A 12,776-nucleotide genomic window follows, 5' to 3' on the forward strand; every position below is an offset into this window, starting at 1 on the left:
AGGATGTCTGCTATGTGACCCTGTGAAAGGGTCATTCCACCCTAGATGGGTCGTGACCCACAAGTTGAGAACCATTGCTCTGACCCAGGGCCGGTTGCTATTCCTTGCTCCAAGTTACCTCACCCTTTGGCCTTAGCTTGCTTGACAAAGACCCGTCAGCCCACTGGCTGCAGAGAGCTGAGGGCAGTGACCAGTGCAGCCCCACTCTGAATTATAAATATATGTAATCATTATGAGATTTTTTTTTGTCATTTAAGAAAAATTTGCAACTTGACTCTGTTGGTTCTTAGATGTGAGCTTTACAAATGACTGCCTGATGCCATCTGAGGCCTGGAAACTTCTGATTTTCAAAGGTAGCAGGAGATTCAAGTAAGAGTGTTGTGGCATCTGAGATCCTGGAAATAGCTCAGGATTCATAGTGACTTGTTGACTCTATTAAGGGTGATGGAGAGATTATCTTGGGGAAAAGGCACAGGAAATAGCTGCTGGATAACCAGGGACTTAACCCGAACAACAGGCCTGAAAGAAAGAACCAAGCTTTGAAATGTCAAGTCTCCATGGACTTACAAAGGAAAATAGCAAGAAAACTCTGCCTGGTTCATTGATAAAGGATTATGTTCCTGTAGTTATGATGGGGCCATATTTATACTGCCAATTCCTTTGTTAAACTCTGAACAAGAAAAATGAGTTCAGCACTATTCATCACACACAGACACACCTATATCTTTATGCAGATTTGTACATGCCCTTTAAATACACGCTGTATATTCGTTGAACTTAGATATGTGTATGTTATATTCTGGAAAGAGGTTTTCACTGAGTAATCAAGAACTATGTCCTTCTTGTATGTGCTGTGGGTGTGGCATATATAAATGGCTAAAGCTTCTCCTTCAGGGAGCTCACATTGTTGTGGGAGAGGCAGACCTAATATTAACAAGTATACAGTGGAAAACCTATTTCAGGAAAGCTAAATTAGAAGGGATGGGAAAAGGGTTTACTATGAAGCCAGGGGAAAATGATCTCCTATATGTTATTGTGATTTAAATCCAAATACACATCTTTGAAGCAGGTTTATTTTGAGAGATAAGTGAATATCTGTATAAATTATTTTTAATGTATTTATCTTATGTGCATAGGTATTTGGCTTACATGTACATCTATGGACCACCTGCACATCTGGTGCCCACAGAGGTCAAATGAGAGCCCTGGATCCCCTGGAACTGGATTTACGGAAGGTTGTGTGCTGCTTTGTCGGTGCTGGGAATCAAACCAGGAATCTCTGCAAGAGCAGCCAGTGATCTTAACCACAGAGTCACTTCTCCAGCCACTGTATAAATTCTTGATAAGGAGAGAGTACAAAGCCTCGATCAGCAGGAAAATAAGAAGAAACAGTTGGGATTGGGTAACTAACTCGAGGTTGGCAGCAGGAGGAGCATTTTAGATGCAGAACTTGGACTCAGAGCTTTGGGGTTCCTGGTGAGTGCTTGCTCCATCACGTCACAACGCTACACAACTGTGTCTGAAGCCACGAATCTCAGCTACCTCCATCCATCATCACCTGGAGTGGGTTCGCAATGCATCCCAGTCCTCTTTCAGGACAAACATCTCCCAATACCAGCCCAGTTCCTGTTCTTCCTGATGAAAATTCTCCTGCAAGAGGGCGAAATTTCAACCACCATGTCATTTGTAGAGCTTCGGTTTTTCCTTCGATTATGGTTGCTAATTGATTCTTTTTAACCATCCCTTTTCCAATCATCCTTGAAGACCTACCCATCCTTCAGTTCCTCAGGCTGAGATCCCAACAGCAGGGTCAGGCTACTAAGCCGGGGCATCGCCCTTCAGAATGTCTTCATTTGGCAGTGAGAACCCCATGCCTCAGCTCTGCCTGATGCCATGGCTTCAGGGTTGAGAACTGAAACTAATTCCAGAGAACATTATGTGCTTGCTTTGCAGCAAGGGAAGCTTTTTCTAAATAATTAATTGGGAGCTCAGGATCCTCCTGGATGATGCTCATTCTTGGAATCCACCCTGAAGGATGCTTTGTGTACCCATCCATAATCATCACTGGAGACCAAAGCTGTATCTCTGCCTCATGAGTTCTCAATTTTACTTTAGTCTTCTCTAAGTGGAAAAAAATTAAATATGCAGACACGATACAATTTCCAAAGACTTATTTTTGATTAGATAAAAAAATGAGCCACCTTTTCTCTGGCATACCAGTCCCCCGGATGTTCCCACTGGAATTTGTCTTTGGCACACTGTTGCTTACATCCCGGTTCTTGCCATCTCCAGCCCTTTGTCTGAGCATGCTTTGCTTTTGTTTGGGGGGCTTAGTATATCAGACTACAAGCAGGCCTCAGTTTGATACAGCGCTGGGCTGTATCAAAGCATACCTGAGCAAACAGAGAGAAAGCATACTTTCCCACAACCTTCTAAACTCATTTTGGTCAAGTCCAGCTTTCAGACCTCCACCAGACAATCGCTCGGGATTAGTCTTGTGATCGATAAATGTGTCAGCTGTGAAGAATATGACTTTTGTTTTCAGGTTTCTGTTGTGGCAATAGAAGATGTTGTTGGGACCTGTGAGAAGCGACTGCATGTAAACAAAGGCTTACAGTCCTATTAAAGGACAAAGCAGGTGGTACTTAGCCACTCAGAAACAGACAGCATCTACTTCCAGAGCAGGCAGCATCCTGGCCAAAACTTTAAGACGACAGAGCTTGGGATGGTAAAGGACTTTTCCCAGCCCGGGTCTTCCTGAAGGTAGATAAAAGACTCAGAAGGGCTTTAAGTTATAATACTGTCAAACCACATCTGATATTGAACAAAAGAAGGGTTTTGCTGAAGTCTGTTCTGTGTATCAGAAAATACAAGTTTAAAGGAGAAAAAAACATCAAAAGAAATATCTTATTTAGAGAGAAGATGGGATGAGAAAAATATGAAATCAAGGTCATTTTAAGCTTGTAATCAAGAATTAAAATAAGTGAGGAATAAATATACCACTGAATGGTCCCTCTCTGTCTTCTCTGCCCTTAAATGTTTCTTTTCTTTCCTTTTTCTTCCATGTTTTCTACTTTCCTCTCCTTCATAAGGCGTCTAACTAAACTTAGTCGGTAGCTTTGGAATCGAATGATTCAGTTAGAGGAAAATCTCTGCCATTTCCCTTTAGTTAATCAAATGTAAATGTAAAGACTGGGTTTGGTCCATCCTCCGGGGACATTTGTTAGAAGTGCACTCTCAGGGTTCAAACGATGTCAGCACAGATAGAAACCTTCCTCTCCTTATATGACTCACCCTGATTGCACAAGAACAAAGGCTGATTCGAGTGACTTCATTTAAGCAGTTGCCACTGCTGATGGAGTTGTCAAAGTTCAGTGAATAAGGACCACAGAATCACATCTCCAAGGAGATCTAGGAGCTGTAGAAAAGGGAAGTCCATCAAACCACTGTACCCATTCTCCTGAGTGGCCCAGCATGGCCTTTTCTCATTACCAAGCTTTATCCATCTATATTCTCATGCACTATCCTGAATTTTTAAAAAAGTCACTCACGAAATAACATCAGAGTTTATATTTTGTGGGTGTTTAAAACTTGTTTGTTTTTGTTTTTAAGATGATGTCTTAGAGTTTCTATTGCTGTGAAGAGACACCATGACCATGGCAACTCTTATAAAGGAAAATATGTAACTTGGGCTGGCTTACAGTTCAAAGATTTACTACATTGTCATCATGGTGGGAAGCATGGTGGCATGCAGGCAGACACAGTGCTAGAGAAGTACCTAAGAGTTCTACAAAAGATCCGAAGGCAGCAGAAACAGAGAGTGACGCTGGACCTGGCATGAACATCTGAAACTTCAAAGCCCACCCCTAATGACACACTTCCTCCAACAAGGCCACACCTCCTAATAGTGCCACCCTCTATGAGCCTGTGCAGGCCATTTTCATTCAAACCACCACAATAAACAACTTTTGAATTCTGTCCTAGAATGAGATCTGTGTAAAGATATTTTCTCTTGCTATTCCCTTGACAAACTAGTATCTTATTTTAGTCATCCATATATCTCCAAGACAAAAATACCTAAGCTGAGCAATTGAAAATGAGAAATGATATATTTTGGCTCATGGTCACAGAGCTTTCAGTCTACATTGCACTGGGATGGTGGTGAAGGAACATCATGACATATGGTAAGGAAGCTGCCCCTGTCGTGGTGGCTAAGATAGCAACCTGCTTTCCTCAGTTTCTACCACCCCTCAATGACCCAGTAAATCATAAATCCATCAACAGGTTAGTGTATTGATTGGTCAGCGTTGTCATGATCCCACTTTGACAAAGCTTCTGCCTCTGAACACAGCTGTATCAGGGACTCAGATTTCAATACACAAGCTTTTGTTGGAGACACTTTCTACCCAAACCATGTTAGTTTCCCATTTTATTTCTCTTATCTTCTCTAGTTAGGGTGTTCTCTACCATCCAAGAGATGTATCTTAATGACTTTATAAACTGTGTGGAATTTCAGTGCCTGACATAAGTGTTGGGACAAAGAGCTAACAGAGACTCATGTTTCTGCTATTTCTGTGTAGCAGTGTTCCTTTATTTTTATCTTCCTGATGGCTTGGGACAATGACTTCACCTATGATGATTTTGGAGATGTTTTCACAAGATTTTACACCCATATACTGACTGTATATTCTATTCCCAAGCTGTATCTGGGCAATGAGTTTTTCTGATTCCATCTTTTGATTTCTAAAGCAACTGGAGGCAACTCTGGTGAGTATATCACTAGAGGGACTTCTCCAGTGGCTAACCAGACTGTCACAGACACCAGCACTGATAACTAAAGCTCTTCCACATGGCTCATTGCCCAACCCTCTTTATTTATTTATATTAGCTCTTTAGATGCTTCACTGTGCACTTCCAGATAGTTCAAGAGAAGAACCACAGTAGCAAGTCGATGAGGGATTAAGTAGGCTTTCTTCACAGAATGTGGAACTCTTTAACATTGGAAGTTGGTTTTTGGAATGTGAGTCGTTTTCAGACTTATTGTTGCTTCTAGAATAGTGTAATTCTGTGTAGCAGCTGAGGACAGTTAGAAAGAGAATTAAAGATGTGACTGTGGTAATTTGAATGTAATTGGACCCTATAAACTCATAAGGAGTTTGTGGCTTTGTTGGAGTATATATGGCCTTGTTGGAGGAAGTGTGTTACTGTGGTGCAGGCGTTAAGATCAAATATATGCTCAAGCCACACCTTATGACTCAGTTCACTTCCTGTTGCCTATGGGATCAAGATGTAGCTCCTTCTCCAGCACCATGTCTGCCTACATGTCACCACAACCTGCTATGACAATAATGGACTAAACCTCTGAAACTGTAAGTGAGTCACCCCAATTAAATGCTTCCAATTAGATCCTGTGGTCAGGGAGTCTCTCCACAGCAATAGAAACCCAACTAAGACAGTGGCATTACATGCTTATTTTTGTTTCTGGTGGCAGATAATGTTCTCTTCTATGCCTGGAAGCTCCCAGGCCCTTGAGGAATTGTTCTGTAGATTCCAACAGTTTAGCACATTTGGCTTCCAATGTTGAGCCAAAGCAAGAAGGACTGTCTTAATTCTGAGAACTTCCAGCAATAATCAAGAGGTGGATTTTTTTTTTCAATAATAATTTTAACCCATCTTTTACCATAATTGTCCTATAGTCAAGTAACTAGCTGCTGGATGTTATCATGCCAAAGAGTCTGGGCATTAGTAGCAGATATGATTGTGGCATGCTTTCTGTCATCCAGGGGCTAAGCTACTCAGCCTATATATTAAGTCAGGACTAGGTAACTCTCAGGAGCGTAAGTCCTCTTAATGTAAAAAACCAAGTTCTCTGCTTCAAACTAGAGTGGTGAATCCCCATTAGTAGCCAGAAAACAACATGGAAGAGTAGACAAGAAGAATGTAAAGCAGGGAAAGGAATTGTGAGATGCTGTCTTGTGGGTATGACCCAGGCAATGCAACATGGTTTCACAGAGGCAGTGGCTGCCTGATCTGGACCTGAACAAGACTACGCTTTTCAATAATCACATATGGGGCTCGGTTCCATGTGGTCCTACCCTTTCTTCTCGGATCAATGAGGAATTGATGGGTTTGGGGAGGGGCAGACCCTGTCATCAGCTGTGTACCCACTGCCAAGCTCACCATGCTCCATGGGAATGCAGCAAATCCATGGATGCAAAGGCATCAACAAGGGGGCATGAATGTGAGAAAGGGATGGGGGCGGGAGCTGGTGTGGGGGGTAGAAGAGAAATGAGAGAGCCTGAGGGTGAAACAATCAGAATGTGCTGTGTGTGTGTGTGTGTGTGTGTGTGTGTGTGTGTGCGCACGCACGTGCATAACTGTCAAAAGAGCAAGACACAATAGTCGTAAGACACGGAGGTAAGACATGTAGACTGGCAGTGCCAGACTCAGTTCCAAAAGGCAGTGTAATTGAAGACGAAAGGCACCAATCAGTCCCTAGTACATTGAAAGCCAGGCAAACTCAACTTGGCTTGAAATCTGTGAAGAACACATGACTCTGACTCAAGGCTCTTCACTCTGGAACTGACAGCTCTTCCTTAAGAGTCACCCTTCTCTTTCCTTGGAAAGTAGCTTATCAGTTTGAAGCTGAACGGTTTCTAAGTCTGTCTCTTGATTATAAGATGATAGAGGACCAGCAACCTATCATTTTACGTGCTCTTTTCCTTCCAAAAAATCTGGGACTGAAAAAATAAACTTCTTCATGTAATTGGTGTTTTTCGTCAGGACAGTTAGCTCCCCAGTGATGACAGGGAGACTTATTATTAATTATGAAAGCTCAGCCAATAGCTTTGGCTTGTTTCTAACTGGCTCTTATAACAACCCATTTCTATTAATTTACTTTCTACTGCATGGCTTTATTACCTCTTCTCTATAGTGCCCATCCTGCTTGCTATGAGTCTCCTATGGTCTCTACCTTCTTCTTCCCAGTATCCTTTCTGCCCAGAAATCCTGCCTGGCTACTGGCTGTTCAGCCTTTTATTAAACTAATCAGAGTGCCACATTTTCACAGTGTACAAAAAGATTATTCCACAACATTTACCCCTTTTTGTCCAAATAAGGGTTTAACTCTAACTTAGCAAAACTATAAGCAACATGTGCTCGGCCACCTTTACTTTGTACCGCCATCCTGCCACCTCTCTAGCTGGCTGGCGACTTCACTTTTCTTCCTCCCCGAGTTGTCTCTGTTCAGAAGTTCCGCCTATACCTCCTGTCTAGTTTTTGGCCATTTAGCTTTTTATTAAATCAATCACAGTGCCACATCTCCAAACAGTGTAAAGGAATATTCCACAACAGCTCCAGAACCATGCACGCCTCAAGGAAGCCAGTCTGTCAGCCAAATGGCTGCTTCAGGCACTTCCTGAATCATCTTCTCCAATTTTTAGTTTCCTAGTTTCCTCATTAATTATCAATCTAATCTAATTTTCAGACATTCTGATCTTTTGAACACATTAGCAGGAGGTGGTCCTGGCACAGCTTTGGCTTCTTCTGTGAGAATCCTTTTCTGAAAGTGAGTCTTCTAATTTTAGCGTCATTTGTGGTATGGACGGGCTAAGACCTCCCCAACTCACCAGTCATTAGTAGCTATTTCTTCAGGAACTGCTTCTTCAAGTGCGTAATTCTCCTTCAATTCCTTCTACTCATTATAAGCAACAATCATAAGATGTTCACATTTTGCTACCAGTAGCAACAGGCTGTGCCTTCAACACCTCAATAAAGTGTTGAAGCAAAATATCTAAGTTTTTTTTTTTTTTTTTTACATTTTATTTACACCCAACAAGGAACAATTCAGGTTAATTTTCTGCCAAGAAGAAACAAGGATCCCTCTCCGGACAGAGTCTTCCATGCCCCATATTTCCTTAGCAGCTGTGGGTGACAGTTAAGATTCTCCAAGGTGGTTACAGCTCTAGCCTGTGCTGTTGACTTATTTCTGAGTTCTCATCTGAGTAGTTAACTTGTACATTTCTACTGGCATTTGATTGGAATCATTCTTTGCTTTTAACATGTTCCACAACTTGTGTCTTCATTCCCTGCTTTCAATGCCACATCCCTCATCTCAGGGGTGCTCCAGGTTTAGGTACTAAATCAAGCATGTGTTTCCCATCTACCACTGCACAGGCTACAGCAACACTTTACTTTGAGCATGAGATTATTACCTTATGGTTTAAGAGGACGGAGGTGGAAATGGTTTTCCCCAAACTCAAACCAAGGTGTTGGGAAGGTTATATACTTTCTGGAAAGTTCTAGCGGCAAACCATTTTCTTTTTCCACTTTCTTGCATCTGCCTTGCATCCTGTCATGTATTTATTGTGTTCTTCCATCTTTAAAGCTGGCAATTGTCCAGTTCAGTCTTTCTCATGTTAGATCCTAGTTAACAGTAGAACTCCATTTTGTTCCAGTCTGCCATTCTGCCCTGAGCTGCTACCCACAATTTCCTAAGGCTAGGCTGCAGCCTCCAGACCCCTCACACAGATGTAAAACACAAATGTTCCACCCCTTCTGATTGGTTGGCCCAGAGCACATCTGAACCAGCAAGCTGCAGGACTCCCTGATAGGCTGAGTGTGTCACTGTGGAAAGTCCCCAACCACTTCTCCCCACATTACATTATGATTGGATGAGACTCAGGAGCTGTCTCTTGGTGGTTTTCCCCTTTTAAAACTGGTTGCTCCCCTGCTTTGGGGACACAGTTTGGAGCCTGAACTCTTACCATCTTCTTTATATGAGTTTTTCTAAATTTTTGGCTTGCTCGAACCTGGTCTTTTGTAGTGGATAGTTCCTGGATTCTTAGACCATAACAGTCACATTATAACACTTTAATATGACTTTCCTGCCTCCTCCTTCCCATTTAAAGTTGCTTGTGGCTACATGGGGTTCATCCCTATCACCTAGGACAACCTCATCTCAAAGTCAGCTGTTTAGCAACTTTAGCACTCTCTTGCCACAAGCATACTCATGTTTCCCAGGAATGTGGAGATCTTTGGGAGTCACTATTCTGCCCATGTCAATCTCTGATCTCAATCTATCCTCGCAGCTCTGTGAGGATGAACTTTTATCTAAAAGTTAGAAAGACTAAGAGAAACTGAGTTACCTACCCAATGCTTGCATGTGTATAATCCATTCACTTCTACGGTGTCTGGTCTGTGTTCATAAGCATCTCTCCCTCATGTAGGGCCAAGACACACCTCAAACACTGTGTTTCAGATACTTCCAAAGCACTTTTCCTTGATAATGCCAGCCATGGTCTATATCAGTGTTTCCTAGGGAAATGTAAGCTGTATCCATCCTCACCTATGGGGTTTATCCAGAGTCAAGCAACATGGACATAAGATGCTGCTCAGCTGCAGGAAGACTGTTCAGTCCCCTCAGAGGATGGTAGGTACACAGACATCCTGAACACACATCAGTCAAAAGATGCACTCACCAAAGCAGTCACTGGGTTGAAAGTGCGTGTTCTGAGTCCCTGTCTTAAAGGCTACCCTGGGTACACTGTAAGATAGTTATGGAAGCCTTGTGCGTGTTACATAAGAAATGGTCCAGGTTTTCATATTGTTTCCTTTTTAAAAAGTTTTTCATTTTTTGGTGTACATTCTGAACCATTTATAATAAGACAAATAAATAATGTTGGGAAAAAACTAATTGCCCATCATAAAAAAAGTCAATCCCCATGCCCCATCACACCATTTACTCAGAGCATGGATAGCGTAAAATACCAACTAAGGGTGGAAACTTCTTCTCAACCAGTTTTCAAAATTTGAAAACACTGGAAATTAAATGAAATAGATCAAATTTTTGGGAAAACAGAATTTAAAAGAAACAATTTAAGGTATATTTTCCTTTTGATGTTTTTGAAAAATGTGTTTCTTTTGGCTTATTATGTGAAAATGGTTATTACTCATAAAAATGTACTAAAATGCAAAATCTTAATGGAAGTTTGATATCTCAGAAAGAATAAATGCTTTATTTTTGTGCTTTTTATTAATATTGCAATATCCACAAACTTTGTGGGTTACATTACCTTCTGTCCCAAATACCATGTATTTAATTAATATGGGAAAATATGGATAGCAGCTATAATTCCTACCCAACTTTTCTGTGAATTCAAAACTGATCTAAAACTAAAACCTGTTTTAAAAAGCCAGAAATACAAGCAGAAGAATATATGCATCCACAATGCTGGATGGCCATGGTACTGTCTGCACAGAAACCATTTAAAGACCTTCCCTGTCTTGAGTGTGTGTGTGTGTGTGTGTGTGTGTGTGTGTGTGTGTGTGTATTCAGATATGGGACATGTGGAACAGAGATGGAGTGGCATATGTGACAATTGTTACCTCTTCCCTTGTCAAATTGTCCCAGAACCTATTTAGATAATATATCCGCTCTTGCGAGGCTACAACATCTCTTTGAAACACGCTGTTAATTGTTTAGATGTTGGACTGACTTATAAGCTTGGAAACAAAATGGCTTCCCTCTTGAATGCACTCACTGTTTCAGAAAAGTTAGACCAGCTCTTCACAGTGGACAATGTCATTCCCCTGGGATCTAAAGAGTATCCATTGGCTGTTTCATGTGTTCTTAATAGAGGCACTAACTCCCTACTCCTCAGTAGCACCCATCAAGGCCATGACCCACCTCACCATGCACATCAGCTGAGATCTTCTAAAGATGACTCCCAGCTGAGGTGGGGGGGCGGGTGTTTCATGATGAGGCACGCAAAGCTACACCTGGCCTTGTTCCCCAAGGGCTCTGAATTCCTCTGTAATACGGGACAGTTGGGAAAAGCATCTGGAATCTCTGGCATTCTCTCATCATTGGGGAACAGTAGTATGTTATGGAGACACTGGGCACCTGCTTTCTGAGACTGGACTGCTGATTGGATAATTGTTCAGTTCTTGAAAGCAAACAGTCTGACCTTAAATCGTGTATCTTTCCTTTAGGATCGTCTTAGGTGAATCATTTTAATTATCTTAAGTCCCAGGCCCCGAGTTCAGGGCTTCTCAACCTCCCTAATGCTGTGATCTTTAATACACTTCCTCATGTTGTGGTGACCCCCAACCATAAAAGTATTCTGTTGCTACTCTCTAACTGTAATTTTGCTGTTGTTATGGATCACAATATAAATATCTGATATGCTACCCCAATGGGTTGAGCCCCACAGGTTGAGAACCAGTTCTAGCCTATGCATAAGCATGCCTAGTCTTAAATACTGAAATGGGAGCTGTGTCAGCTTTGATAATCACTGACTCTGGTCACTAGGAGTAACCAAGCCACAGTACTGTGATCATGAGCTATGGTACCAGATGGAAGATTTGTGTGCCATGTGTCTGTGATACTATTCTTGCTTTATTTCCCTATCAGGGCAGCTGGCTGAGAACCACATCAGGGCTTGGCTGTGCTTACCAGCCTGTACTTCCCCACAGAGTCACTGTGTAGAAATATAGAAACACCCAGACAAGCCTGGACATCTTGCCAAGTCTCTTGTAGAGGGCTGGACCACATGACTCCATCTACTTGTGGCATCCTAACCTTTCACTGTTATATTGTGTTATTTTTGTTGGTTGTGAGAGAAGCCATTTCCAACTAACCTAGTTAACTTTAACTCATTCAAACGTTTTGGCTACTCAAGAGGGCATCTGTATTTCTAACCCACACCCTTTCCATTGTTGAATTTTCTTTTTGAGACAGGATCTCACCACATAGTTCTACTTGTCCTGGAACTTCTTATATAGACCAGGGTGGCCTCAAACTGGCAGCAATCCTCCTGCCTCTGCATCCCAAGTGCTAGGATTCCAGGTGTGTACCATCATTTCAGGCTATAACCTCAACCTTTCTCATGTTAAATACCACATTAAGTTTTGTATACCCACTGCTTTAAAGACAGTCACTGCAATGCCTTACACAAACATGGAATATTATTGGCACCAAAGAGAGCTCACAGCATACAGCACTTGCCATACAAGCATGTGGGGACCTGAGTTTGAGCCCCATGTCCCTTTTAAAGTTAGAGATGGTGGTAATCCCCAGGACTCTCTGGGATTTACTAGCCAATTGGCCTCCCCTATTGAGTCTCAGACCATTGAGGACAAAAAATTTCTCTCTCGAAGGAAATAAGCAAACAAAAACAAGGATGACACCTGAAAAGATATCTGAGGTTGACCTCTGCCCAACACACACACACACACACACACACACACACACACACACACACACACACACGCACACACACACACACACGCACACACACATACGCACACACACACACGAGTATGCACATAAATGCATAGAAAATTAAAGTTCTAGAGATCATTAAGGTTTTCCCAAGTACTTGAAGTATTTCCTACTTCATCATTAAAAGCACAACTATGTCGGGGTTGGGAAAAGTCAGCAGGGAGTCACAGTTCCCTATGCCAAGAAGCAAAGGAACCTGACTAACAGAGCCTGACTAACAGAACTTCTGGTTCTGAGGTGCAACTGAGTCTGACTTACGCCTTCAGGGCATGGATGAGTCTGACACGATGCACTCTGTGAGAGGTCCGTCCTCCAGCATACATTACTAAGACCCTGTGACTGACACGATGCACTCTGTGAGAGGTCCGTCCTCCAGCATACATTACTAAGACCCTGTGACTTAGTGCTGCAGAACAGCAACAAACCGTGAATCGCTCCTACAACATCGGGGGTCAAGTTCACTGAGCCAGTTTCTCCTCTTATCTCCCTCGTG

The sequence above is a fragment of the Mesocricetus auratus genome, unplaced genomic scaffold (assembly GCF_017639785.1).
Source record: "Mesocricetus auratus isolate SY011 unplaced genomic scaffold, BCM_Maur_2.0 Super-Scaffold_100011, whole genome shotgun sequence".
Taxonomy (NCBI): Eukaryota; Metazoa; Chordata; class Mammalia; order Rodentia; family Cricetidae; genus Mesocricetus; species Mesocricetus auratus.